Consider the following 26,077-nt stretch of genomic DNA (forward strand, 5'->3'; position numbering starts at 1 on the left):
ACATTTTTACTAGCTTCACAATAGCTCTTGTAAGTTTTGTCTTTGCATCCGTTGCTGACTTTTTATGATGGTTATGATCAAGCATGTGCACTGTCAGCAAACTAGAACTCTTGGTCTAGAATACTTATTTAGAATATAAATTCAGTGGGAAGTAAATATGGCAGTGAATGTTAATAAACTCTGTTAGTACTTGGTATATGCAAGAGTCAAGACTACCTTAGTACTAAATAGGGAAGGTCCTCGTCAAACAGCTTTTAAATGATCAGCACGGTGGTGCCACCCTTACATCCACCTCAGGGATGACGATGCCTTCTCCTTCACACCCCTGCTGAGAGGAGGAGGAGGAGGTTCACCTCCCTTCTAGGAGTGATGTCCTTCAAATCTCCTTCAGACAAATTAGTAAGTTAGGCAGTCCTCTCACTTTCAGGAAAAGGGTTAAAGATCCGCTTTTCAAAATGACCTCTGCTCCAGCCTTCCACCCCCACCCCCTCCATACACACAGTAAAAGCCTCCCCTTAAAAAGGACTCAAATCAAATACCCTGGCTACTGAGAATTTTGAATCTGTATCCAGATTTCTAGGCTGCTGTTTGGTGCTGATTTCTTCCTATAATCACCATGGCAGCAGTACTTAACTCATTCTGTTAAAAAAAGCAGCTTTTTAGACACTTTGTCTATGAAGCATCATGCCAAAAAAAAAAAAAGGAAGATAATTTTTGTAATTTATTACATGACAACACAAAATTGGAAGCCTGCAATCAGTGGGAAGTAAAAGCTTTCAAAAATAAAGCTCCAAGGTGATAAGTTAAAATTGCTGGTTGTCACATCTATCTTACTGCTTTTATCCATAACTGCTCTGTTCCTTGTATAAAAGCCTGGCTATATTAGCATCCACTGGAGGCCTTCAGACACCATAAGCCCTTATGGCCCCAGATTAATGACTGGTATTAATTACTACCAATGTACAAATTTCTAAGGCCGCATACCAGTTGCTATGTTTTTATCTCAGGTGCGTGTAAAAATCCAGTCTCTAACTTCATTTAATGTCACTGGCTTCAGCACTGAGCATTAGTCTAAGACAAGGCCATTTACAGGTGCCACAAATAGCTGGATTTGTATTTGACTGTAAAAAGGGTCAGAGTTTATTGCAGCAAAATGGGCCTTCACACAGGTTTCAAGGGGAAAAAGGGAGCTGCTGCTTTGGTCTAGCCTCCTGTCTGAATGCACAGCCATTCCAGATCTTGCAGAAATGAAGGAACTGGATGGTTGATCACTTATATAAAGGATAAGGAACAAAGATACAACTTTCCAGACTTCTTCCTGGCCTAGCGGTATCTGTCTTGTCTTGTATTTGAAATACAGCCTGACTCCGTATTGCTCTTCCTGAGCCCATCTTCAGTGCTACATTCACAGAACCACCCATTCCCAGGAAGGTCTGATTCAGCCGTGGGTACCATCTCGCTGGGTAACCCAGTAGGTTGGTCCAGCCTACAGGCCATCTTCCATGGTCTCTAAGGTTTGCAAACGGACACTTCCATGCTTTCTCCTCTGATGTCCCTCATGCTGGGGGACTACGCTCTGCAAATATCCATCAACATCTACTTCATCATCACACTTCAAAGCTATTTTCTTCTGTAGTTCCATTTATGAGTTATCAACAGAGTACATGACAACATGGAGAGCTGGTGGGCTGACACCATAACTTCCCACTGGCTGGTGCTGTCTCATTCTGTTCTTCCCACAACAGGTAGATGACTTGTGAAACTCCTTACCAAAGGGTATGATAGGTACTAAAAATTTACAAGGGATGACTGAAGCTCATGAAAATAAATCCACTGAGCATTGCAAAATACATAAAGCCCACATTCGGAGTAATAAGGTCTTGAGCTAAAATTATTAAAGGCAGAGAGACTATTAGCAAGAAGTTTCATATATGGTTGTCCTTTCTTATGGTTCCATAACCATCCACTTACAGCCATACTTTGGGGTTGGTTTTTTATCAAGACACCAGAACAAGAGATTGTCAACAGTACCAGGAGCAAAAACTGTGTTCAGAGATCTCTTAATGTCAATTCTATAAAAACAGGGTGCTTTCCTGGAGTGGGCAAACCTTTCGTCTAACCTACTGTGGCCATTCTTAGGTTTTGCTTTTACGTACCTAAAATGGGAATCAAAATCAGAGTATTTAACTCTCTGTTACCCTTTTTTATTGTTTTTCCTGTAGCACAACTAAGTTAGTTACACACACGCACACAATATTAAAACAGTGGCACCCAGGGCAAAAAACCCCAAACCTTAAGCTTTACCCCCACATCCCAATGACAACAGAGATGCTCTGATAAGATGTGAGTTGGAGAAGGTCAGTGACATCTTGAGGCTCAATCTTGTGTTGGAGAGCTGTTGTTTCAATCAGAAGAGGGTGAAGCAGGCCCTAGCGCATCTTTTACAAAGCATTTTGTGGTGGTTTCCCTGTGATCTATTCAGTGGCACAGTGTGAGAGGCTAAAACCCACTATGGGTTTTAGGTATTTTGTCCAGTGCATTTTCTATCAGTAGAAATTTAATAGAATAATTTTCTGCCTTTGAAATACCAGGTGCCATATTGATCTTTCTCTTATAAATGCTGTTATTATGGATTTTGATGCCTCCCTGCTTATAACAAGACACAGAGATTTGTTGTAGAGCATGTTTCTGTCTATGTTTTGTAAATGAGCATAATTTTGAGTGATGGAGATTGCTTTTCTTTTTTACTTAGGTTTGAGCTAGAAAAACAGTATTTACAGGAGGAAGAATTTTTGAACATTTGAATCCCAGAGAAAGTTTTTATTCAATAGTTAATTTCTCCTTTACCTGCATTCTTTTATGTGGGACTACAAAGGTAATCTGTCTGTCCGAATACTAGAACAGCTACAGGGGCTAATTTTACCTGTCTATGGCCTCTTAAGGAGAAATACAAGTCCTCATTTACTGAATACTAGTATTCCTTTTATTGCAATTTTTTTTTGTTGCTTGTACAAATACATTATTTTACAAATTTCCCAGACCGCCACTTTCTCCCACCTCTATAAGCAATATTTCCCAAGCTGGAGAGGAAGACTTCCCTGGGTGGATTGAGAGATGATGGCAGTAATACCAGTTTATACACAAATCCTCAAAGATTATTTAAGCACGTATTCTTCTGTTGAAGCTGACAGGAGGTTGATGCCTGGTGAATTTTAGCCCTGCTGCACTGGAGTGCTGGCAAAAACTGAAGCGGTGTAGCTCACCACCAGCTCCATCACAAGGGTCAGCTCTCAGCATCACATTCCCCTGCTCTATCATATGCACCCACAAGCTCTGCTGGTCGCCTCATGCTACTTCTCACACACAGACAGTCCAGACTACTGCAAACGTCCCTCTGAAAACTACCAGTTACTCTCACTCTCTCTCATATATGCATAGCTGTAAACCTTCTCCAGCTCTGTCCTTTCATCTGACTGACTGTAGAAAATGTACAGAGCTCCAAGTTCGTGTCACGTTCCACCAAAAACTTCTCTGTTGTCCCTTGGCATCCAAGTCAACTGTATTTGCTATCACTGGACAGCCTCTGTTCTGGAGCTCAGCCCACACTGAACCAAGCATTCTTAGCATGCTCTGGTCACCGTTTATTGTCTTTAAATTAATTTACAGCCAATTCACTTGAATTAAAATCGGACCACAAGCCCTAATCTAGATTTACTCAGAGACACTTTCCACAGATGGTATATGCACTCTGTGTAAATGCATGATGCTGATTAATCTAAGCCATTTTAATTAACTTAAATACAAAGTCCAACCAAAGTATTTTTCGTTGCTGCTGTTTTTTATTAACAACATTGCAGAAGAGCTAGTGACGCCTGTAGCAACCAAAGACTATACTGCTGAATGATTCCCGTAAGGAATGTATAGAGACTCGATTCCTTCGTTTTCTGTTTTCCTTTTCCCATTTTCACTCCCACAGATACCTGTTCTGTTATCTGTTCATTTCATTCCCAGTATTGACCATGATGCCCCCAAAGTTGCCCAAAATTTGAGGTTTTCCACCCAAAGCACCTTTGACCCTGGAAAATGGAGAAAGCATTAAATGATACTGAAGAGAACCAGTTCAGTGTCTTTGATCTATCTACAGCACTTTGAAAGGGTTGTCTCCAGAGTAGGTGCAAGGGGGATGTCCTTTGCTTCCTCCTCACCTCCTTCCATGTGGCTGCCTTGGAGGCAGGCAGCGGACGATGTGTGTGAGCAGTCTGTGAAAGCCGTGCACTAATGTGCTGGTCTTGCTAGGGCACATGATCTGGAGGGCATTTCCCAGTTGTACCAGCGAATGTGCTTTCAGGCTCACCCCTGTACGGCGGACATGTTTAGTTTTGAGAGTATTTAAGCTTTGACACTGCCCTTGCCAGACACTGTAGCCACGGTCTGTGTGACCTCGCACTAGTTAGTTACTGTTTTTGCGTGTCTGTTCTTCTTCTTTTGCAGCTAGCTGCAAGAATAGTCATTGAAGTATATGAAGTGCTCAAATACTGTACTTCAATAGTCTGAACTTCAAAAAATGCCTTGTATGTTATTCCTTCCTTAAGTGAATGCTTTTGTTCTCTGAGAGGGCAGGGTAACAGAAGGGTGTCTATGGACAGGATGGTAGCATAGTCTTTTATGTTCTTAAGAACTGGAATGGACATACTTGTGCTCATTCAGAGTCAGAAGCACTTTGCGCGAAAATTTCACTGAATTAAAGAGTAATCAAAGACATGGAGAATACAGCAGGATGATTCTCTGGTAGCCGGTTTCATCAGGCTGTGTCTGCCTACATCCTTCACTACCAAGCAAATGTAATAAAACGGGAGGTCTGTGCTGAGTAGACAGGTACCAGACATGTCCAGTGCAAACAGTTTCTTACTGACTTTGCCCCTTCGCCAGCGTGGTACAGAGGGACCCGTTCAAAAGCAAAAACTGTAGTCAACTGTAGTGTAGACACGTTAGTAAATGGCTATGCCAAAGTGCATGACTTAGTACAGTCACAGTTACAGCCTAACATGCCTAAGCAGCAACTAAGCTAGAGTTAACATGTGCCCTGTGGGTAGGATTCTAGGTGCAATACTTGTATAGGGTAATAATTTAGTATAATTTTGTATGTTCCATAATTTGGTATGTTCCCACACAGTTCAGCGTAGCTGGTGCTAATGGAAAACAGAGGGAAGTGAGCTAATGGTGTTAGAAGCTGTTGCACTGAATTTGGTAGCAGGTATCCACATGGGTTTGCCATGGCATTGCTGGCAAGTCACTGCGTAAGCAAAAATTACCAGTGGGGGTGTTGTTCTTAAATGTATTGATTGGTACATGGGTAAACACACAGCCACAGTCTGAGATGTAGCTGTACTACTGCAGTGGAAGAAGAGGCTGGGAACACGTACACAGCAGACCCCCTTCTTGGCAGGACATTTCCAGCCGATACGAGATTCACAGTCCTGATCACACTTTCCAGACTGGTGAACAAAGCAGAGCTTAGAGAATGGAATAAGCTTTTTTTTTTTTTCCTCCCCATCTTGTCTTTTTCCCTTATTTGTGAATTTCTGCAAGTAAAGCGACTGCAGTCCCAAGTTTTGGAATGGATCCAGCTATCAAAGTTCACTGGTGTAGTGGCAACTAACTACTTTAATTCAGTTTGAAGTTAGAGTAATTTAGCAAGAAGGGAATGTATCGCAAAGAGCTATTCAATCCCACACATACATTAGACAGCAAATGAACTGTACATTATTATTATATCATTTCAAATTTCTGCCAGTTGTGCTGTGGGAACAATTTTTTCATATGGAGTATTTAATTCTGGAAGGAATAGTCATTGCTTAGTACTGGAAGGAAGTAGTGGACAAAACCACCTACAGACCGGCCAATTTAGAACATCTCTAAATCCATCAACATTATTGACCATGTTTCAGTTACATACCACAGACAACACCGACAGGGGCTTAACAGTGAATATGGAAATCAGTTTCTGGGGAGGTGAAGTTTACAGGCTTTATTTGCACTTCGGATCTGGAGGCTGGCTGGGAGGAGCTACGTGGCAAGTGCTGCGCGTGGCTGGCGGCACCTGGGAGGCTCGTTTGTGTACATCAGCGTGGCACACCAGGCACGCTGTGTCCAACCCTATTTTCTGGTGCCCTCTGGACACCAGCTCAAAACCTGCAGAGGATTTTTACATACATCAGCAGATGCCCGTTCAGTCCCAGCTTTAAAATCTTATTTTCATTGCTGATTCTGTCCCACACTTTCCGTATAACCGTAGATAAGCTAGTGAGCAGCAGCACCCCCAGACATAAAATGCTGCTCAGTTCTCAAGGAAGCAATATTCAGTGGCATGTCTCCAGCCCGTGGAGATGTTTGTCTGAGGGTCACTGTATCAGTGAAGAGTACCACTAGATGAGACTTTTATATCAGTCCACGGGTATAGCTACATGCCTTCCCTTGGTGCTATTTCATTTAATTAATTAGGTCAGTTTTAATAACTGACTGCCTAACTCTGCTTTGTAAATTGGTACCCAGAAAGCGGTGGAAAGACGGCGTTCAGTGCACACAAGCAGGATGCGGATGCTGTTACACAAGTGCATTTCTGTGGGAGAAGGACAGCTCGAGTCACAGCTGAATGAAAAGTGGAAAAAAAAATTATGGCCTGTCATAATGACAATGACAGTCTCCTCGTGCGTCCTCACCCTGCAGGAACAGGGAGACAAAGGAGCCTGAACCGTGCAAGCTGCAGCATCCCCATCGGAGGGTACGCGCATGCGGCAGCAGGCATGTGCCGGTGGCTTCCCAGCAAGGAGAGCACAGCTGCGCAGAGCAAGCCCACGGGAGGACAGCACTGCCTGACGAGACAGAGCTTGCATTGACAGCCTTTCTCCCAAACTGATGCCAATCCTGGGGTGAAAGTGGCATTTCTGTGGGATTTCTTCTGCGGTGAGTGGAAGTGCTGGGCCAGCTTCCCCTCTCTTTTCCTTGATTTAGGAAAGAGACACCTTTTGTTTAGGAATTAATGCCTGGCTCAGTTTTGGTTTTGACTGTGGAGATGGGCTTTCTCTGTGCTACCCAAGCTGCTGGATAATGAACTGCAGGCCCCTCACGGCATAAACCAGCTCTGCCTAAGGAGGAGATGCTTGCACAGGGATGGGTTTGCTAAATACTGATGCTGGAGGATCACTAGCACAAACATTTTGACCTTGACCCAATGCTCCATCCTTCTGGGCTCCTGAAATAGCTGTGATCTTGATTGATTCATGCATTTTATGCATGTTTGCTGTACAGCTGGAAAGCAAGCAACAGAGCTTTTGACTTTCAGACTTTCTTTGGAGGTTGATGCAGAATTTGGACAGATTCTCCAGAAACACAGTGGCCAAGGTGATTGAATCCATCAAGCATAACAACACGAAGAGATGCCATGGGAATATGATGCAAACTTTCTCAGTTCAGTGATGAGGACTGTCAGCAGAAGCCTCAAAATAAACGCTGGATTTGTTGAGACTGTGGGCTTTTTTTGTGCCTCTTTCCAGAACCGAACATGTACAATGGAAATAGTCAAGCAACCTCCAAAACTTTGCAAAGTCACGATGTATGAACCGATGGTAAAAAATGTGAAGGCTGATTTAATAGAAGACAAATTAAAATGTTTGGAAAAATCATAATGGATACAGGAAAGAAAAAACCTTTCCCAGAAGGGAATACATCTAAATCAGCTTAAAACCAGCAGTAGCCTTTGGTATTTTGTCTGGTGGTGCAACACCAGCTCAATGGAGTGTGAAGCATGACAACCCATCCATGGCAACTGCGGGCCATCTCCATACCACAGTTTGTATGCTCTAGTAGGAACAAGACTCGGTATCTCCCAAGTTACCGTTGTATCGCAACTCTAGAGTAACCTCAGTGTTCAACAAGAGGCATCGAGTATGAAGCATGAAGGGAAGCTCCTTAAAATAAAGGCCAGATGAGACACTTACCTTAAAGCTGCAAGAGCCATTGAAATAATTGCTAGCTCCTTAACCTTTCAAGAAAAAGTTAGCTGAACTGTAAAAAATGAAGGATTAAAAAGTGAGGGGGAGGGGAGAGAGAAAACTAGGAAGAGAAAGACGCTTTTAATTTGCAACCTGCTCTCTTCATCAGAATTAGTTTTGGATAATCAGGCAGATGCGGATGTTTCCTGGAAGGTAATGCTTGAGTGGTAAACGTAGAATGCGATGGTTGGATTAAACATGCTTGCAAATTTGACAGGTTACATTATCTTTTATTGACATCCGAACAGAACTGCCAGACTCTGGAGGCTTTATTTTTGTATCAGCCTCATTTTTATGACGTCTGCCATCTTTAGAAATTAAACGAACTTTTTATTGCTGAGTTTTAGCAGATTATCTCAAGCAGTCTTGACTGCTTCTTGGTAAATTGTGTGATATGTGATGTGCTTCTGACTGTAACCTGCATTTTTTTCTCCTTTTTTTTCTGTAAAATCATTCAAAATAATTTATGAAATTCACTTTGTGTTATAATCTAACTTTGATCTGGGGAGACAATACCAAGGCGAAATAGAAAAAGATGGATTATAGTTCCTACATTAATAGACTTGCACCAAAAACCCCCTTACACTTTATGAAATGAGAAAGATAAGAACATGCATTAATAATGCTTTAACAGCGGTGGCACAAAATCCTTGAATGGTAATGCTCCAAAACTGCTCATATTGATTTAAAATCTATATTTAAGACAGTTAGGTCTAGAAGTCCCCCTTCAGCCACATCAGATAGAGATTTTCAATTTACAGGATTATTTTAAATCATAGTCTTTAATTCAGAAAATATCATATAAAGCTTTCCATATTTAAAAGTAAATTCCTTCCTTTCGCTCTCTCAAATTATGCTAGTTAAAGTTTAACAGTCACCATTGATAAATGCTTGTGCATGACCATGTCAAAGCAGAACTGCCACATGTCCTGCAGAGGCCTTGTCCCAAGTTGCATGGTTATAAGGCTTTAGAGTCTGGAATGAGAGAAATTCCACAGTGAATACAGATTAGAAGAAGACTGGGCTCACGGAGAGCTTAAGGTCACTGAGAGCCAAATTCTGCTTGAGGTGATGTGTACCTATTGAATACAACAAGGGTTTATGTTCATGCAAGGGCAGAGTTTGTAAAAAATATTTTACTAATAATAAACAGAGATTGATGTTCTTAAAAATAAAGTTAGGCATTTGTTCACTTTATATTGAAGTAGCAGCAACAAGAGAATTGATTATTGCTTTCTTGCCTTCCAAAACAGTTCTTGAGGACTTCGCTGGTAGTGTGCACTGTTCATTCAAAGGGCAATGATTACAGCCTGCAGCTACGTTAATGTGCTAATATGTAATTAGTGCAGTGTCACCTTAAACACCAAATTAATTCACAGTGGTTAGGTAAATTGTAACACATACTCACACTTATTTTTCTATAAAATGTCTGAAATTTTTAGTGTGCCCTAGCAAGACAGTCCTCTCCAAAGAATGAGGTGAACTGGTGTGGAACAGATGTGAAATTTAATTAGAAGAACAAAAGGGTATTTGTCACAAACTCAAAAATTGTAACAAAGAATGGGGGCTGGGAAAGAAAATTGATTCTAACAGTGGCAAGAAATGTCTCCCTTAACTAATAATAGCAATGGGCAGAGAAAGCAGTATCCAGATCCAAAGGAAAGTGCTAGTTTACATTTAATGGCTTGAAGATGAGGACAAATTGCCCTGGCTTGAGTTCAAATTCACATTCTGTGGTTTCAGTATCCCTGTGATGTGTTTCTGGAACTGGAAAATAACCCCCTTCCCATTTTGGGTCCAGCCACACCACCGAATTTTAGGTTGGGTTTGGTGGTGGAAGTCAGAATTCCTCTCAGACCTCCAGTTTAGAGGCTTGATTTGATGGCCGGGTCGGGAAGGGCAGCTCCTCACCCCAGGGGAGGACCCCTTGGACACTTCTGTAGTCATATGAGCACATTATATCCGTTCTTGCTCCTTACGCAAACCATAGAAGTAATGACTGTCTGGCTAATGATATCGCCAATGGTCGTTCTCGAACGGCTCACTGTGAAGATTACGCTGACCAGCTCAGCTGAGAGGCCAAATTTCAATGATCGTCCACTGCAGCTTGCCGTGCCAGCTTCCCACTCGCGTCGGGGGAGAGCGATCCACGCTAGAGGGGATTTGCAAATCTCTCCCTCGCCCTCCATCCCATCAGTATTCATCATGACTCAAAGTTATAGCCATGGAGTGAAAGATGATTGTACTGTCCGACTAGGGAAATGAATCCCGAGGAATGAGCAGGTTTCCCATTTATCCATACATCGACTTACCCCTGTTGGTAGTATAAAACAGGTGAAAGGATGTGTTGTATGGAGCAGGCTGCAGTGCTAATGCATCCTGCTATCTATTGGAGACTTCTCACGGAGCAGACGACGAGACTGTTCCAGAGAGGCTTGTGAAGTCAGAGGAACTTCTCTTGGAAATGCCTTCAGTGAACAAAAGCGAGGAGACACAAAAGAAGGAAGTATAGACTAATTAAGCAGAATCTTCTCTAACCCAAATGATTTTCATGCTTTTTCCACAGGGCATCAGCAAATCTCTAAGGATGCTATTTCAGCTCTAACCTTGAATTTCCTTGCTGTAATAGGGATGGAGCGAATCTTTTAGCTTTATCTGAACATAATTTTTCTGTAAAAAGCAGATTAATTCTGGGTCCCAAGTTTCCAGTACTCTGTGTTTTGATTTCCTTTTAGTGCCTATATAGGCACAGTTCAGGGAATTGGTAAGACAGATGGAGCTTGGCATGATTTTTTTTTTCACACTGAATGTAAAAATGGTGGGTTTTTTACTATGCAGCTGAGATAAGAAAGGCAGGTGGCTGGAAATAACTAATTTCTAGATAAACTATATAATTCACAGCAAAAATCTCAGAATACATACACAAAAAGATGAGGAGGTTCTTCAAGTTGCAGACTAACAGCTGAAAACTGTTGTTGCACTCGTCATTAGACAAGCTTAAGAGCCATGTTATTGTCAAAAATACTGACACATTCCTTTTGATACGCTCATATGGAAAGATCTTTTAATTCATAGCTTTGTCCTTTGCCTAATCTGAGCTGTGATTGGTTGAACTGTACTTTATTCCATGTGAGATAAGTCTGGAAATGAACAAAGCTGATAGCTGTGAGTTTTATTTGATATAGATAGGAAAGTTTAAAAAAAAAAATTTAAGAATCTTTTGAACTGAAGTTTGACATTTTAGAGCAAACAGCTTATGTAATTTACTAAATTCTATTAATGTGAGTACTTATCATCAGCGTGCCTGAACAGGCATTCAGTGGGTCACCTTCATAAAAATAGCAGCTAAGTACACTTCATTTCTTCTCCCGCTTCTTCGAGTTTGTTTGGAGAAGCAAAAGTACCAAACGAAGTAGCGACAGCATAAAAGTGATGTGTAGAGAGTCAGGGACAAAAAAGCAATAAATCTGCCAAAGATATTTTGAACAGAGATAGCAATAATCTTGTCTTGTATACCTGGCTCCAAATCGCTGATCTTTATTGTAATGCACAGCAATGTACTGTACTGGATTGACATTTATAAAAAAAAAGTCTTTTCAAGCTCTGCCTCTCAAAGCATTTCAGTTGGGAATGAATTGTAAGTGCACAAGGAAAAGAACACAGACAAGTAAATACTGTGTTCATAAGAAATTCAACAACAGCTCTGAATATTTTTGTTAGCATTAATTTATGACTTGAGCAAGCAGTAAAAAACCATGCTGTCCTGTGAATATCCGCTTGGATTCATAAGTGAATTTCAATTTAACTCTTTGAACCATTTCTAGGGGTTGTTTTCTGTGGATATTTGGCACGGAGCTTTATTAGCAGAAACTATTCTCAACAGTGCTCATTTTAAATTCAAAAGTTTGAATGCTTACCAAAAGTGGTTTCTTGAGCTGTGTATCCACAGTGTCAGTTAGTTAATTAGACAACTAACCTCATCAGGAATAAGTTTTACATGGCTTATATAATTAAGAAATGCAGTGTGATTTGCAAATGTTCACAACTCTTTACGAGTGATCTGCAGACCTGGAATTATTAATTATGAAGGCATTAATAAATAATTCTGCATAACAGACTGGGAAATGTTGTGATCCGTGTAAGGGCAATTTGCAAACAAGAAACAAAAGGCAGAATTTGTTTATACAGGATTAGTTGCTAATTATTTGCTTAGCTTTATCTGCCATTGAAAGAATAGGTGCTGGCAAAATTGCCAAAGAAATGCTTTCAGTCTTCACGTTTTGGAGATCATGCTGGAAAGGCAGTAGGGCTGGTTCAAACTGCTGTGAGCTGGCGTGTCTTTGCTGAGGTCAACCGAATGACAGCTTTTAACTCTGGGTCTGAATTTGACCTTTCTGCCCCAGGTTGGCAGCTACTTGGGTCGTTTTTCCATTTGCAATGTTGACAGTAGCAATAGCACACAGTGTTATCTGCGTGCTGTCCACAAGCACCTGATTTCCATTCTTCTCCGCTTCTCTTTCGCAGATTGACACATAGGTTGAACTCAAAAGTGCAGGAAAAGAGCTCTGCCTGCGAAAGGAGGCTGCACTCCAGAGGGTTTGCTCTAAACTATTGTGAGACCTCCGGCTACAACACAGGACATGGGAGCTTTTCTGAACCCTCGTGTCTTGTGTTGCAGCCAGAGGGGCACATCTTTTCAACCGGGTCTGAGCCAAGTAGAAGAAACCAACAAGAAAGAGGTGTAAAGAGAGAGTGAGAGACGGGTACGGGCGCGGGACTTCGCTGAACATCTGTGAGAAGCAGACTCAGGAATGTGATCCTTGTCATTAGCCTTTGAAGCTTTCTCCTAGATCCAGAGGAGATGTCAGATTTCTGCCTGTTCTTGAATGCAGATTGAAAGATCTGAATCAGGTAGTAAAAGTTTCTGTGCTTGCAGTGCCGCTGGCATTGGTCTTTTTGTTTCTTTCTGCAAATTTGACTAGAATCACTGAATTAAACACTAAACAGTTTGCAAGTATCTCATGATCTGCCCTATTGAAACTCAGCAGTTTTGTTTCTGTACTTCAGCAGTTGTAGGTGTGAGCTTTCAGTAGAAATAGAATTAAGTAGCCTCACGTGTTTTGAGCAGAGAACATGCCTATGATTAGCACTGAATTTTTTTGTTTCTCACTGGGACAAATTTTTCACTTCTTCAGCAGCTGACTTCAGGGTGAGCCTCAGCTTGAGTAGGAGCTGCAACATGATTTCTTTGTTTTGGCTTAACTTTGCCACTTGTTTAAAACTTTGCGTGCCAGTATGTCCCATCTAATAAAATATTAAAGTATACTCAACTGAAATCTTCCTTTTTAATACTGCATTTGACTGGATATACTGGGATATAATGTTTTAAATATCTGCATTAAAAAACGTGTATGCCACTGAAATACCCAGGAGAGGACTCTGGATTTGTATTTTGAGTTCTTAAAATAACACGGATGATTAAAAATGTTCTCGTTCCGATCCTTCCATTTTGACATCTTTTAGGAAGCTACAAAAACATGTCTCCTCATGTGGCAATAAACATGGCTAAATTTTGGGGTAAGATCTCAGTAATTTAGAGTGTGTTTCCAGACTGTCTATGATCATTCAGACTTGGCCTCATTCAGTATTCATCAATTTCAGCAGCAATACACACAAAACAAAGCTCTGCTCAAAGGATTAAGAATAGCAGGAGCCAGTCCTTGGATCATCACAAGGCAGATTTTTTTGAAGATTCCCTTACCTGGTAAATATTGTGGTTCTGTGGTCCATTTTAGATTGCTATTTCCCATGGGAAAAAATAAAAAGGTAGTTGCAAGAAAGGTAAATAAATATTCTCACCTTCACTTCTCTGATCAGACTCAGTGTTTCCTGCACACTTTGTGTAGCTATCATTTAAATGAGAGAGAGTGCTTTCATTCAGAAAGCGGCCTTCTGGGTCAGTACTCCTGGCTTAGTTTTCAATGCCATTTACAGTATTCAGTTTGTCCTCCTGATCTTCGGTGCAAGTCAGCAGAAAGAATTAGCAAAATAACCCATGGGAGACCAATGCTCCAGTGCCATCCATTGCCCCGTTAATTGCCGTTGGATTGAAAAGCCCAGTTGTTGCATCTCTGTGTGTGCATGTCTCCGCCTCCAGCATCTCTTTCAATCCCAGGAGCGTAAAACCTGATAATTTGAAAATTCTTGCTAGGGGAGCTCCATCTCTCAGCATTCTCAAATACAAGTCATGTTCAGACATTTTCCGAGGGAAAAAGGAGTGAGAAAAACTTCCCAGTCTCAGTGGAAGACCGTGGAGGAGACAACACTTCAACAAAAAACAAGGACACATGCACTTGCATGGAAGAGCAGAGGTCTGGGTATAAATCTCTGCAGTTGCACCAGTTTACTCCAGCCTAAGCATTTTACCTAGTGATTTTCCCCTTTCTAAAGTATCCCATATGGGCTAGCAAAAATTCCAAGAGCTTTCTAAAATACTCAAAGTGAAGGATGTACTTTGGGTTTTTTTTCAGTGATCTTTATTCAAATTCTTTGCTTCTTATTGTACACATTAAGTTTTGCACTGGAAATACAAAGCAAATGGTTCGACAGAAAAATATGTCTATACTGCAGGAGAGGAGTATTTTTTTGCTCTGGAATCTACCAGCTAGACTGTATCACTTGAGAAGATTTTTGCAAGTTGTTAGCCGTCAGACTGTAGCCAAACCCCTAATTTAAAGAAAAAAAACCAGCAGTTAAGTATAGTTTAATTTTTTTTTCCAGGAAGTATTGTTATTATAAACTGTAATTAGTGGTTTTAACTCAGCAATATTTCATTTCTCTTAAAGGAGAAAAAGCTTCCTAGCTGAGCATCTTTGTTAGAGCTGTCAGTGTCTGCATTCATAAAAGAAAAAGAGCTGTGATCAAAACCGGGTAATTTCTTGGCAGTTTAGATGCACACCTCACCAATCGAGAAAGCCAAGGCCTCCTAATGATATTAAAATAACAGAAAATGGAATTTTGTCAAACATTCAGGTGTTTTTCAGAGAACCTATTTGCTCAAGTAAGAAGTTTATTTGTTGGTGATGGCTGAATACTTAATTACAGTAGCTGTGCTAAATATCACTGCTGGAGCTTGAGATATATTTAGAAAACACAGCAATTAAAATGCAGCACTGTAACATACTGTAACTGATAATAGGTATAGGGCTGAGGAAGGTTCGAGACGTTGCCAAATCTGCTATGGAAACCATAGATGAAGCTTGAAAACGGTGGGAGCTTTTTCTTCCTGTACTAGTTAGAGCCCTTACTCCTCTCCGTCAGTGCAACAGGCAGTAATACAGGGATTTTCGAGGGAATCTGAAGGAGTTAGGTGCCTTTGACAGTAATAATCATTACAACATTAGTCTTACTGTCTATAATTTATCTGCTTCACAATTTTGTTTCAAATAATGAACTGAAGCTTAGTCCTGAACAGACCCAAAGTATTCCTTTAAAAGGCTCCTCTCCTTTCACATGAGGCGTACACATCCTTTGGGTCATGAATCGGAGCATGTGATTCCCACCTGGTCTGGCTTCTTGCACAGATCAGCACAAGTCGACACGATCATCCTAGCTCTCCCCACAGGGGCTCTGATTTCATCTTGTGTTCCCAGATGGTGATAGAGAAGGAGACTGAGTGCGGGACACACAATATAAAAGTTTACCCCAAGCATGCCCGAACCTTGTGATTTCATCTGTTCTCTGCTTCTCTGTCCTCCTCCCCTCCCTTCTCTGAGCACCCTCAGCCCTCTCTGATTTAACGAGCGCTCAAGCTGTTGAGCCCTATTAAGGCTCAGACCCTCAGACAGTCCCAGCAGAGAGCACGTAGCAGAATGCAAGCTCTAATACGTAATTCCTGACTGTGTTTTTAACAGTCATGCCATGTGCAGGAAGTCAGGCACAGTACATCTTGAAGGACAAAGTGGGAAGGCATTGTCTGCTTGGCACAAACTGTTTGACTTTGCTGGAGGAAACCTGCTTTGCAACATGTATGGAAAAAGCCTGCAGTCTTACGGGCTCTGAACTTTCCCCGAGTTGCATTAACTGTGAAAAAGAGATGTAAGAAGTATCCCTGTCCTCATTGAAGCTCTATTTTTGCTTTGAAAGTCCCACACGGTTCACTGAAACAGTTTCTCCATCCATCTTCAAAACATGAACTTACTGATTGTCAGAGCTCCATACTGACAGGATGAGGAACTGGCTTAGCCTATTTATCCATAAAACAGTGGCACTATATAAGTTACTTTAGCCAGTGAGTTGCCTGGAAAGCAAAGGGGCTGTTCGTATTTGCAGGCTGATTCAGCCTGTGATCACTATGTAGAGCATGCGAACAAAAGTGGCAATTCACTCAAGCCACAAAAAAAAATTCTTACCTATCATTTACAGTGCCATTCTTTAAAGCTCCTTTCTTTCAGTGTGTTTTTTAAATTGAATTATTATAGGTATGGTGTACGTGTCCTTGTTTCACTGAGAATTTAATTGACAAAAACCTCATTTTCGACTGAAAAAGACGGCTTTGCTGGAAGCATAATAATCCATGCACCATTAGCCTTGGTTATAGTCAAAAAGGACCAGTAAAAATGTCACCTTCTAGCTCAGGTCAGCTTTCTGAGTGGATCACAGGTGGTGTTTGTTCACTTTACTGACTAAAATAAATCTTATTTCTCTTGGCTGCAAGAACAATGCAGTTAATGGAGATTGAGGTGGGCTTCAGGCTGTGTCACATATATTCAGCAGAGATTAATTTAGTACTTTAATGAAGAATGTTTATCAGTAGTCATGATGCAGGGGAAACATCCATTAAGAGCCTTGGGTGAACTTCCAGTAGTCAGGAAAGAGAGTGTCCCTGTAAATTAAGCTGAGCCAAAGAGGCACGGCGAGCACAGGGTTCCCCGTGGCGCTCCTTGAATGGGGCCAGGCTGGGCAAGGCAGGCCAGTCGGGGGACATCCCTCCTCCTTGCGGGTGAAGGAAGGGAGCAAGGCAAGATCTGGCAGAGCAATCCTGTAACTCTGACACAGGGTCAACTCAAAATTCCAGTGGCAGTGACGGGGTGAGTCAGGTCGGTGCCTGTGGCAGCAGGAAAGCAGGGAGGAGATTTCTTCCTTCTTCACACTGGCCTGCAAAGCTAGTTAGCTGTGGGAGGACATTTTTCAAAGTCGTCTACCTTTTTTAAAGGCAGAGTGGCTGCCATGGCAGTACAAGCCCTGTCCTGAATGCTCCTGCGTCCTGCTGCTGGCCGACGTGCTGACACTGTGGCAGCATTGCTGGTCTTCATGCACGCGGTACCAAATCGTAGTGGAGTCGCTGGGTGCCCTCACCTCAACGGTGGGCTCCTGTCTGGCCCCACTGCACTTCTGATGCTTTTCTCCTCTGCTTCTGGTCTCCAAAGATGAGGCAGAGCCAGCAGAAGCAGGGAGATTGGTGGGATTTCCTACGCAATGCCAGCAGTACATCTTTTCCTCGCCATCACTGTGCCAGAGAAGAGCTCCAAGACACATGGGGCCAGAGGGGGTCTGTATGTCATGTGGTGCAGCTGGAGCAGGAGGGAAGCGTGCTGGGATTAGGACATCCACATCATGGGAGTGGGCAAATGCCCTCAGCACAGGTCGTACAGCTCTAAGGGGGCTGGGAGGGAGGGAGGAAGAGTCAGGGGCTGAGGGAAGGAGAGAGGAAGAGGAGGGGACCCAGAACCACAGCCTCCAGGACTGCACTGCTTCCTCCTCCAAGAGGTTTTGCAGTTTGTACTTGTAACCAAGCTACTATTTTGGTATCAACTTTATGGTTGTTTTGAATGCCATTGGCCCTCAACATTTGATGCAGAAATGCAAAACCATGATCTCTGCTTTATTTAGAGAAATAGGCTGGGGCTGTTTTGAATTCTGAAGCCATGACAATCAAAAGGTTTGGAAAGAAGAATGGCTCAGAAAAGGAGAGAAAACCAGCGCATGTGTGGGTGCATGCACGTGTACTCTCCAGATCGCAAACTGGGGAGAGAAGAGGTGCAAACATTTGGGAGCTGATGCTATAGATGCCTGTTACCCTCGTGTTCATCCAGAGCAACTTCTTCAACTTCTGCTGAGCCACCTGACTTCTCCTTAGAGTAACAGATAATGAAACGTTGCTCCCAGTTTTGCCACACAAGCCATTTCAATTTTTCAGGAGAGTTGCAAACCTGCAAGCTGAACTGGAATGTCATTCACAAAAGCTGTCCCCTTTACCTCTCCCTCCTGCGTGGGCGTATCACACCAGGCTACTCAGGCAGTGCTACAGTTCAGCATTCTCCGTACGAACTCGATAATAAACACTGCAAAAGGCAAACACGTTTCCTTCCACTCTGCTAGCAGGGGAAAAGCAAGGAGTAGAAAAGGCACTGAGATGAAAGACATAGCTATAGGTGGAACGCATCCACCAGGTGATGAACAAACAATACCCAGAATAGACAGAAAATACTTTCAACACTGGGGCAGGGCAGGGCAGGGCAGGCTTCCCTGTTCCCACACGTGGTGTGCAGTTACAACTATAGCTGTCACGGGCATCCTGAAGAAACATAAAATCCACCTGGCAGAAGGTTTCAAACTTTCCATAGCGTCAGCCTCCCCAGAATGTCTCCATTGTACCTACTGGGGCAGCGCCAGGCAGGGAGCCGCAGGGTTCCCGTGGCAGCCCTCCAGCTGCACGCCTGCTGGAATTGAGCCGATTGTCTGCTGGGCACCGGCTCACTGCAGCACGCCACCCTGCAAGGTAGCAGATTTCAAGGCCCAATCCGTGGTAGCAGTGTCCTCCCTACTCGCTCCCCACCAGTAGAAGCCCCTGTGTGCCAGGGACCACAGCTTAGTCACTCTGCAGCCTGCATCCCTCTTCCTCTGCAGGTGCGAGGGGGAGGAGAGGGAGGAAAGGAGGAGAAACTGGTTATCGCCACCAGCAGGTTGTCACCGCTCAAAACGCTGCTCCCAAAGGGTTGCCCTTCTGTGCGGGTGCCTCTTCCCTCTGTGAGGAGTGGGAATCACACAGACGCTGGGGAAACTGGGTTGAGTGGAAGCAGCTACCTTTGAAGGGGTCGTGAGAAATGTCAGGCTGTCTCCAAAGCCCTCTCCAGGCTTTTTTACTTGTGGATTACCCCCCCCCCCCCGCACAATTTATTGTTATGGGTTCATGCGAGAGAAATTAACGTTAATGAGGCCATTGTTAATCTAATCTCTTCCTTTTGCTTAATTTTGTCAATGTTGTAAAAAGAAAAACAAAATTCTCTTTCTTCCTGGGCCTTGTATGGGCTCTGTCCATAGCAGGAGGCCAGTTCTGAGGAGGCACCTGGAGCGTGCCAGGTCTTTTGCTCTTTATTCAGCAGTGGACTCCAATATAACCAAGTTAATTGGCCAAAACATTTTAACAGCAGTGTACACTGCTGCACAGGCTAGGTAATAGCTGAATAAGGGCTGAATATAGTAAGGGCTAAGAAAGGGCTTGCAAACTGTTTAAAGTGAGAGTCGATAATTCTTGCTATGTGCTGCCTCCCTCTCTGCAACAGATCCATCCACACATATTAAAAGAAGAGCTGAATCACCGCATTATAAATAGACCCACTACGTATTTTTTCTCCCTGAAAATAATTTCAAACCGAACATGCCTACTCTATTCACTTTGAATTACTGCTCCTAAGAAAAGAGAAGATGACGACATTTTCTAACTCTTTCTACTTTCCCTATTAGTAGCCTGTTAAAAGCCTTGACTGTTAGCCTTTGGGATGCAAACCTGCTCCCATTTAAGTCAATATGAGTGTTATCATTGACTTAATTGGAAGTGAGATTGAGCCATTGGGCATGTGAGTGGCTTTGTGTAGAGCTTGAAAAAAAAAGTAAAGGAGACTGAGGCAAAACGTAGTACCAGTTTTTTCATCACAGCAATAATCCAGACTGGCCCAGCCTGCCCACAGTCATGCTAAAAGGAAAGTCTAGCCTGAAAGGAAGCGCTCATAGTATTACAGCTTAATTAGTTTATGGGAGAAAAATGCTGAAGGGGAGAGGAGCTCCCGTTGTTAAATATTTTACCATTGCAACACTGACTAATGTTGTCTGCTCGACACTAAGTTAGCTGGAGTCCTTGCCCTGTTCCACTGCAGCCTGCCCAGGTTTCTGTGCTCCCTCCTCAAGCCTCGGTTTTGGTTTAATGACAGTTATTCTGGGTACCTCTGAAAGCACAGAAAACATTTCTTTTCTGTGTATCTAATTTGCCCATTATTAACATTATCCCCAATCTTTTAAGTAGCTGATTCTTAAGCAAAGAAATAGCAGTGAAGCAAGGAAAGAATGTGATAGGGAGATTTACTGTGTGGGAGGCAGAGATAAAATTAGATTTCTTTAAGCTATGTAGTACAGTTATTAGAAAGTTAGGCTAATTTTTCAAGGAGCTGTCACTTAAATAACCTGATCTTATTATTCATGCTGAGGTATTTACTACAGAAATTCTTTCCCCCAGGTCATCATTTTTTTCCAGCAGCAGAAGTTGGGAACTCAACAATTGTTTGCATCCCCCAATAATGCAATGGCATGTTATGGTAATGCAAGTAGTAGATTATTAAAGGACGCGATTTAAAAACACTCTGCTGGTTCTAGTGGAATTTGTTTGTTTGGCCTCTTTTAGTATTTTAACCGTGTCTCTCCAAATTTTCCATCCACAGTGTCTCAGTAGAGACAGCAGTAAATTTTTCCCGCCTTGATTTGTTCTTAATGCTGTTTCTCATTATCTGCTGCCTTTTCTAAAGGTGTCCCAGCATCAATCCCACTGACTGCCAATAGCACCCAGTACCTACACCACCACAAAACTCCGAAGTGTATTTTCTCTTGATTGCTTTCTTTTTTCCCCAGCTCTATTCTTTTGCTCCCACCTCCACGTTGCCTCCAGTCCTGGCCCGTGTATGAATTAATCAGACTGACTTTTAGGCTAAACTATGGGCTCTTAGGAGCATGTGTAGCTCTTAACACAGAATACATTTTCCAAGCCATGAACTGGGAGGTAGTCTCAAACCATTTGTGGGTTTGGCAGTCCCACACTGCTTGGCAAAAATTTTCACTTACGCTCCTTTCAACAGTGTGTCTCCAGCTCTACGCCTCTGTTTTGTTCTGCTTTACAGGACTACCTCAGCATGTACTTCTCAGCTCCAGTTTGCTGGCACACCACCCTGAGCGCTCCTCCTAGCCTTCCCAGTGAACCAGGAGAGGTCTGCGTGAACCCATGCAGCTCTTTACTGCAGAGTCAACCTCTCAAACCTCAAGGGGACTCTAAGTCTTCCATGAATGAGGAAACTGGTGGACAACAGCAGGTTATTGTTTTTATACCAGAAAACATAATAAAGGGGTCGAGGAGGGAAAAAAGCATATACTTTTATCATGCTTTCATTATTTACTGTCTTAGCATAATCTCTTGCTGCTGGTGGTTTGCCAATAAAATGGGTCCTTCCTTTTTTAGAGAGGACACTTTTTAATCATTGCCCTCTGCTGTGTAGTTGGCCGAGTATGACCTCACATGCCAAATGCTCAAGGCTTGGAGAAACAGTCAGCACACCATACAGATCTGTGCTAGCTGTGTTAGGTGGCTCACAGCACGCGTGATTTAATTTGAGCACAGGAAAGGAAGAGATATTGAAATGAAGATCATCTAAAGTCCCTCAAAAATGGCTAAGGTTTGGGAGCCTCCTTAAAGTTGCAAATCCATGTATGCCCAAGACCTCTCCAGGTTAGGCAGTGAAGAGACACTCTCGCTTCCACGGGGTATTGGCGGCTGATCTCCTGCGTCAGAGTGCACGTAGCTGTTCCTCTAGGAGAAGTTTGGGGAGGTTGGGGCTACCATAGATTTAATTTTTTCAAGAGAAATGCTTGCTTGTTTAAAATGAGGTAGATACGAACACGAAGGTAAGCACAATGTGTCCTTAAAACATGGACTATGTTCTAGTAGGGGAAAGGGAAGATCCTAATCAGCTACCGAGGCTGTTACCTCCAGAACAGCAGCATATGGGAAAAATCAGCCTTTAAAGCAACCACTTTGATTCATGAAAATGGTATAAAAAATGCTGAGGAAGCTCTGAGGGAAGATGGAAAAAGATTAATATGACTGGTTGAGGCTGGGGTGGGAAGTGGTGCGCTTTTGAAAATGCCAAGAATAGGACAAGATGAAAATAGGGTTACTGGGAGATGTATTCATCTCTGAAACTTCAGACACTATGCAGTAGTTAAGCAGCACCAAGGAACTTTTTTTCAAGGCGGGTACAGAACTGGCAGAGCACTAACAGAGACAGGGACAGTGTGCTAATGATGTACACGCAGCTCTTCTCACCTCTGCTGCTAACCCCTTGTGCCGCTCTAGGTCCACATGCTTCCTCCCTTCCTCCTTCCTCTCTTTGTATCTCTCCTTCTCTCCTTTCTTTCTCTCTCTCTTTCTTCAAATGAGGTGAATACACACGCTTTTTATTAGCGCTGGTAGGTGGGGAAACAGAGGTTGAATCTTCCTGGTAAATTTGCATGCCAAATTCACAAGACCGTCAGGCTCCTCTCATTCTCAGAAGTATCTGTCCTTAAAAACACTTGTAACAGAAATGACATTGTAAACAAGACAAGCATCCCCAATGAGCGAATGAAGCTTTTCAGCATTAAGTTTTCAGTAATATACGTCAGCATCCAGTCAATTGTTTTCTTAACCTGATTATGGCATTGCACTTTTTGTAACAATAAACATTACATTTGTTTTGTTCTTTTATAGGAAAAGAAAAGTGGGGGTAAGGAATTATAACTCGGGAGTGCGAGGACAGGCAGGAAGAGTGTAACTAGGACATGGATTCAAGGCAGGATGTCTTAAAAACCTCTTTCAGATTTGTTTTTCTCTCTCTTGGTGACCTTGCCCAGTTCCTTTAGGGTTTTTTTGCTGCAGTATGCGTGACTGCAGAACGGCAGGACAAACTCCCTTCTCTATCATGTAAGAACAAGAGACGGTTCTCCCCCAGTCTCCAACACTCACATGCATGCATCCCTGCGCCGGACTCCACGTTGCACCGTCACCAACGTGACGGCGTGTGCAGCAGAGCACAGACCCGCTGTGACTTGGTTTGCTCGCTGCAGGCAGGCGACACGAGCTGTGTTTGCACGTAGGGTTTCCAGTGGGGTTTGCGCTGTGACTGCCCTGCCAGGGCTGACACCCACTGATGGGTGTGAGCTCTCCTTTTTTCTAAGGGGAAAGCAGGACCCTAAAATGGATCAGAAACGATCCTTATTATCACACCGTCCCGGTGCCCTTGGCTCCCCGGGGCCTCCCAGCTGCAGGGGCGGGGGTAGCTGTGTTTTTTCTCCAGTCAACCCCAGCCCCGAGAGCCTTGGTGGCCCACCCTGAACGTGCAGCACAGAGTTTGGGGCTTAGCAAACACCCGTTGGTGTTTCGGGCGACTGTTTATTTCCGGTCTCCTTCTCCTCTTTTGTCTGGCTCTCGTGGTCCCCGGGTGCTGTGGGATTCCTTCCCCTGCCCCAGATTTTCCTTTGTGTCCTTACACAACTCCCGAAGGCCAGACGTTCAAAACTTTGGGCTTAACTGTTCTGCCTTTGTTCGAGCCCTCTGTGAAATATGATTAGCACATATTTACCTAGCCGAGAGGCACATCGTAAGGCCTAAGGAATGGCTCCACAGTACCTGGTATGATGTAAAAGCCTAGAAGAGCCCGATAAGGAGGTGAGCTTTACTTAATTAAGTTAACCTTCAGATTAATTGAGCTGCTTTCTAAAAAATGCAACATGAGAGCACCCAACTCCTGCAGGGCTCTAGTCTCGTTTCTGGGGCTGCACTCATTAGATACAGCCAAACGCAGTGTCTGTCAGAGGGTGTGTACATTGCTGAGGGACCACGCTGATCCTCCCTGCTTATTTATGCTTTGCAAAATGTAAATTTCAAAAAATAAATAGTTGATCTACTCCGCATGCAGCGAAATTTTGCCCAAGGCTGGGCTGGTGATTTTTTTTTCTGTGTGTCTGCTTGCTCCTTTGGATCATGCCCACATGCTGCTATTTCAGTTCCTAACCTAGCAATTATCCAGCTACATGTATGTGCAGCAAGTGAACCAAACACAGCTGCCTCCCTGGTGAGTTCAAGGAAACTCAGGTGTCTCCTTCCCTCCTTTTATTGAATTGACCCTTTGCACATTATCCTGTAATTCTTTTTCTTTAGCAATTTATAGCTATAAAGGTATATCCTTTTAAGCCCCTCTTTCCTCTCTTCTCAGATTGCAATTCTTTTTTTTTTTTTAAGACTAATTAGCCAGGGGCTTTGTGGATAAGCTGTTGGCTTTAGTGCCTCATTTCAGGGCCCCTTCCCGTTCAAGTGTAAAAGACAGAGAGGTCGCAATAGCAGTGCTCAGCATAAATTCCCTCCCCTCATTGGAAATCTGTCACCCTCCTCTTTAGCTCTTGACATGAAAAAAGGAAGAAAAAAAGCAATATGTGGGAGAATCTCTGTGGTGTGTTGTCAGGCAGTCTGACATCCTAATGTTTCTTTTGCTGGGAAACAGCTGAAAAGAGAAAGGGCTTGCTGACTCGCTTCTCTTGCCATCCACGGTCAAGCAGAAGGAGCCGCTGAGTGGGAAACTAGAGCTGGCGCAGCCAGTAAGCTGTGCAGAAACAGCCATAAATCCCCCGTCAATGTACAGGTGAAACTCAGTCAGCAGAAAGTTCTCAGAAGATGCTGGATACCAGCCTGGGTGGAAGAAGACAGAGGCCAAACAGCGTCACCCGGTGGAGCTGGGGCAGAGGGGAAGGGAGCCCTCAGTGATGGGGGGTGAGATGCGGGGCCCCGAAAGAGCTTCAGCACAAGTCCAAGAGCACTCCTGAACAGGGGACTGCAACAACAAGGGCTCCTGACGAATCTCTGTTAACTGTGTTTGATGGGAAATTTTTCAATACTGTATAGCAGTGTCTCCTGGGGGGGGGGTTTCTTTTGTCTTCCTGGGGTGAAAAAGGTGAACGGAGCCAGCACAATTCTAGACAGTGGTACCTGGTATCATCAGGAGCTGCTTCACATGTAGTGGAGTTTTAACTATTTAAATCTCTTGACTAATCAATAGTTTAAACATTAGTTGAACATAGTTAACAAAAACTACTGGGTTTTTTTCCTGGGAAAAAATAGAATTCCAAGGAATGATGAAGACTTGCTTGAGAGTTGATTTGACTATCTGTGGTTTTGGGTGATCTATCGAATCTCAGAAAATATAACAGTCAAAGAAACAGATGTAAAATGGAAAAGTAAGTGTTTTACCTTTAAAGTAAAGATCTGTAGTCTAATCTAGCATAGGACTAATTTATGTACGCATATCTTTACGAATTTAAAGATTATTTCTTCCAGTTCATATTCATCATGGTTGTAAGATATATTTCAGGGGACAGAAACATGTAAATAAGGAAATAAACTTAAGCCATTTCTTATTTGTTTCTTTTGATCACTTCAGCTAGGAGGAAGAGTCCTTAGAAAGAAATCTACCAGAAATATTCCCAGTGGCATGGATGACACTACACACCCTGGGGTTTGGCTCAGGAAATGAGATATCTAGACAAATCACTTTTTCTTACTGGATGTCGTGGTTTAACCCCAGCCAGCAACTAAGCACCACACAGCTGCTCGCTCACTCTCCCCCGGTGGGATGGGGGAGAGAATCGGAAGAGTAAAAGTGAGAAAACTCGTGGGTTGAGATAAAGACAGTTTAATAGGGAAAGCAAAAGCCGCGCACGCAAGCAAAGCAAAACAAGGAATTCATTCACTCCTTTCCATCGGCAGGCAGGTGTTCAGCCATCTCCAGGAAAGCAGTAACGCGTAACTTACTTGGGAATCACGTGTAACGGTGACTTGGGAAGACAAACGCCATCACTCCAAACGTCCCTCCCTTCCTTCTTCTTCCCCCAGCTTTATATGATGAGCATGATGTCATATGGTGTGGAATATCCCTTTGGGCAGTTGGGGTCAGCTG

Source organism: Aptenodytes forsteri, unplaced genomic scaffold (genome assembly GCF_000699145.1).
Source record: "Aptenodytes forsteri isolate BGI_AS27 unplaced genomic scaffold, ASM69914v1 Scaffold114, whole genome shotgun sequence".
In the NCBI taxonomy this organism is placed as follows: domain Eukaryota; kingdom Metazoa; phylum Chordata; class Aves; order Sphenisciformes; family Spheniscidae; genus Aptenodytes; species Aptenodytes forsteri.